Genomic DNA, 4,846 nt, shown 5'->3' with positions numbered 1-4,846 from the left:
GATTTTCACTAGCCATACAATGAACAAGGGTCTCATGTCTAAAATATACCTAGAACTCAAAAAATTAAATCCCCTAACAACCAATCCTCAAAGAAACAACTGCCCAATAAATAAGTGGGCTAAAGACTTACAAAGAAACTTCTCTGAAAAGGAAAGAAGGATGGCCAATAGACACATGAAGAAATGTTCAACCTCCCTAGCCATAAAAGAAATGCAAATCAAAACAACATTGAGGTTATATCATGGGGGAGGGACAAACAAAGCAACAAAGAAATCATCTTATAAATATGTTAGAGACAATTGCATGAAAGAAAAAAAATTTGAATACATTTCTTGGGGTTCATTTCCCTTACCTCCACTTATCTGACCTTTTCTGCTTGTCTCAGACATATACTAGTTTTTGCAAATAAGGGAAACCGTGGGGCCTATGTTTCTTTGGGCCTGGCTTACTTCACTTAATATAATTTTTTCCAAGTCTTTCCATTTCCTAACAAATGGGGCAATGTCATTCTTTCTGATGGAGGGTAAGGGAAAATACAAATCGTTTAAATAGGGATACAGGTGGACCCATTGCAACAAGGACATGTACAAATATTATGTCGAAAAACGAACTTTACAACTTTGGCGGGGGTGGGAGGGGAGTGGATATGGTGCGAGCAGAGGGGGGAGATAGGAAGGGAGGGGGAAACAAAGGAGGAGGTAACAATGCTTGATAAGAAATGTGTTCTTTATCTTGCCCCATGTAATTGTAACTCCTATGTACGGTATTTTCACAATTAAAAAAGAACACATTGAAATACCACCTCACCCCAATTAGAATGGCTATAATCAAGAACTCTAATAACAACAGATGCTGGAGGGGATGTATTGTTGGTGGGAGTGTAAACTTGTTCAACCACTTTGAAAAGCAGTATGGAGTTTCCTCAAAAGACTCCACATGGAGCTCCCCTATGACCCAGCAACCCCACTTTTGTGCATTTACCCGAATGGTAACAAACAAGACTATACTAAAGCTACCAGTACAACTATGTTTATTGCAGCATTATTTACCATAGCTAAGATATGGAACCAACCCAGATGCGCCTCAGTATGAATGGATCAAGAAATTGTGGTATATATACACAATGGAATTCTATGCCTCCATCAGAAAGAATGACATTGCCCCATTTGTTAGGAAATAGAAAGACTTGGAAAAAATAATATTGAGTGAAGTAAGCCAGGCCCAAAGAAACATAGGTCCCATAGTTTCTCTTTTTTGCAATAACTAGTATATGTGTGAGAGAAGCAGAAGAGGTCAGATAATTTGATGTTAGATGAAATGAACCCCAAAGATAAGGACACAAGTGGCTTTTTCTTTCATGCGATTATTTCTAACACATTTATAAGATGATTTCTTTGTTGCTTTTTATGTCCCTCTGCCATGGTATAACTTCTGTTTTCACTGTATTTGATGTTGGTATAATTTGTGGAGGAGAAGGGAAAAAACAAATTGTTTAAATAGAGATACAGGTTGACCCATTGCAACAATGAGATGTACAAGACGTTATGTTGAAACTGAACTTTACAACTTTGGTGCAGGGGGCGGGGGAGGGAAGGGAGGGAGAAATCAAAAGGATAGTAAGGGGAAACAAAGGAGGAGGCAACAGTGCTTGATAAGAAATGTACTCAGTACCTTGCTCATGTAATTGTAACTCCTCAGTATGGTATTTTCACAGTAAAAATGTAATACATATAAATAAAAACAATTAAAATTAAAAAAAATGTTAAATTGTTTTAAACTTGCTTGTATAGAAATAAATTGTTTTCCTTTATTGATCATTTATACTTCTTTTTTGAGAAATAGCAGTTCAGATAACTTACACATTTGTTGACTGAGTTACTTGTTTTGTTGGAGCTTTGGAAACCTTTTTTCCTATCTGTCTTTCTCTCTCCCTTTTCCTTCTCTCCCTCTTTCTTTTCCTTTTTAGATAGGATCTTTCTATGTAGTCCATACTGGCCTCAATCCCAGAATCTTCCTGACTCAAATGTTTAGATTACAGTCAAGAGCTACATATTCATCTTTAATTCTTTACATATTTTAGATATTAGTTCTGTAAGACGAATAGCTGACTTCCCATCATGTAGTCTCTCTGTCTGCCTTGTTGAGTGCTTGTTTTGCTATTCAGAAGTATCCCAACTTGATGCAATTCTGTTTTTTTTTGGGGGGGGGTCCGGTTGTGGGGCCTGAACTCTGGGCCTGGGTGTTGTCCCTCAGCTCTTCAGCTCAAGGCTAGCACTCTACCACTTGAGCCACAGCACCACTTCTGACTTTTTTTCTTTTTGCTTATGTGGTGCTGGGGAATCGAATCCAGGGCCTCATGCATGCAAGGCAAGCACTCTACCACTGAGCCAGCTTCCCAGCCCCTTGATACAATTCTTACTTTAATTTTTGGAATATTAGAGTCTTACTCGGGAAATCATTGCTTCAATAGCAATGATTGTCACTTTAGAATTTCAGGTCTTTCATTAAGGTTTTTGATCAAGTTGGGTTTTATATTGGTGAGATGTAGGGCTATAATATCAGTCTACATGTGGATATTTATTTTTTTTAAGTTTTTATTGGTCATGGGGCTTGAACTCAAGTTCTAGGCACTGTCCCAAAGCCCTTTTGCTCTACCACTTTGAATCAGAGCTCTACCTGTGGTTTTTGAGTGACTAATTGGCGGTAAGAGTCTCATGGGGACTTTTCTGCCAGCGCTAGCTTAGAACCTTGATCCTCAAATCTCAGCCTCTTGAGTAGCTAGGATTACAGATGTGAGCCACTGGCACCTAGCGTGGATATTTATTTTTCCAAGTACTGTTTTTTGTCTTTTGCCCAAGTTTTTGCATGTTTGTCAAAAAACACTATACTGTGCGTGCATAGACTAATTCTGGGGCTTTTATTCTGTTCCATTGTTTGTATACTAATGCCATGCTGTTTTTATACTGTGATTCTGACATATGTTTTGAAATCAGGTAGTATGATATTTCCAGGATTTTTCTTTTTGTTCAAGAATGTTTTGGCTATTTACACTCTGTTGTACTTCCATATGATTTCATTATTTTTTTTCTAGTACCATAAACAATGTTGTTAGTATTTTGGTTGAGATTACATAGAATCTGTAGATTGTTTTTGGTAGTTATGGCCATTTTGTTTCAATATATGAGTGTAAGACTTTTTTTCATTCCAAGTGTCTCTTTCAATTTATGTCTTTAATGTTTTATAGTTTTCATTGTAGAGGTCTTTTACCTTCTTAGTTACAATTTATTCTGAAGTAAGAATGTGTAAGAATGTTACTGATTTATGTATATTGATTTTTGTAGCTTGATACTTTGCCAAATTTATACAACAAATCTTAGAATCTTCTGATAAAATGTTTGAGATTTTCTAAATATAGACCAGTATTATTTACAAAGAGAGACTTTTTGACTTACCATTTCCTGTTTATTTCCAATTCTTCCTTTCCTTGCTTCCTGAGTTCTGTCCTGAGATAAGAAATATTGATAAAGGATGCAAAGAAAGCAAAACCCATGAATTATTTTAGGTAGTTTTACATTTAAAATATACATATTGTATATTTTTCCAGTGCAATGAAAAGAAGTTCTGTTAATATAACTTTTGTAAACAAATAAAACAAAACAAAAGAATTATATAAAACTAGTATTAATTGTATTTGGATGAAAGCAGTAATGGTGATTATATTTTAAACCTTTAGGTCTTTCCATAAATATATAGAAATGAAGCAAAACAATACATTGTGATTATATTTCTAGGTTTTGCAATTAGTTTCAATTTTCAGTTGAAAGTTATTTCAAGGTAATCTGGTCTAATCTTCTAACCAATGTAAGAATTTCTTTGCAGTATACCTTATCTATGTTTATCAAGTGTTGTCTACATGGAATGATGGATGGGTATGCTGCTGTTTCACAAGATGCACATACATTCCATTTTTGAAAAGCTCTTGTTAGGGTGGGCTTGATGGTACATACCTCTAATCTCAACTACTCTAGAGGCTTTTGAGATCAAGGAAAGACTAAGGAAAGTCTAACAACAACCTGCTTCAAAATTGAGTTCCTAGAAACACCCACTTCTCTAACTAATATGCTTTGCCCTTCTTCTGTACTATTTCTTTCCTGTATGGTGACTCTGTGGCATGCATTTTATCCTGTGTAATAACCTCTTCAACCAGGAAAACTTCCACATATATTCATATGTCTTAGTACAATGAATGACACAGAGCCTATTTTGTGTGCTAATTAAATACTTATTGAACTGGCTTTTTAAAAGTAAGTTTTTATCGTGAAAATCCTGTACAGAAGGGTACAATCACATGAGCAAGGTAATGAGTACATTTCTTAACAAAGTTTGTTTTTCAACATAGCATTTTGTACATCTCATTGTTGCATTGATCAACCTGTGTCCCTATTTAAACCTGGTCATATTTACAGGCAGCACCAAACCCCAGGGAACAGAATTCGACAAGGATTTCACTCTTCAGGATTATCTTCCAGAATTGTGCCTATCATAGTTTCTTTTATTTCTTTCCAGTGATCTTCAGTGATTGTGTATAAAGGTAGTTTATATTAATAGCATATAAGACTATATACTTTTTATCTATCAAAGATTTTGTGCTAGGATCAATTCAGACCAAGGAAAAGATCCTTAAAGCTGTCAAGGAGAAAAAAAAATCAATCACCTATAAAGGGAAACCAATTAGAATCACCTGAGAATTCTCAGCAGAGACAATCAAAGCAAGAAGAGCCTGGAATGATGTATGCCATGCCCTAAAGACAAACAACTATCAACCAAGAATACTGTACCCAGCTA

Source organism: Dipodomys ordii, unplaced genomic scaffold (genome assembly GCF_000151885.1).
Source record: "Dipodomys ordii isolate 6190 unplaced genomic scaffold, Dord_2.0 Scaffold57, whole genome shotgun sequence".
In the NCBI taxonomy this organism is placed as follows: domain Eukaryota; kingdom Metazoa; phylum Chordata; class Mammalia; order Rodentia; family Heteromyidae; genus Dipodomys; species Dipodomys ordii.
Note: the sequence above shows the minus strand (reverse complement) of the source record.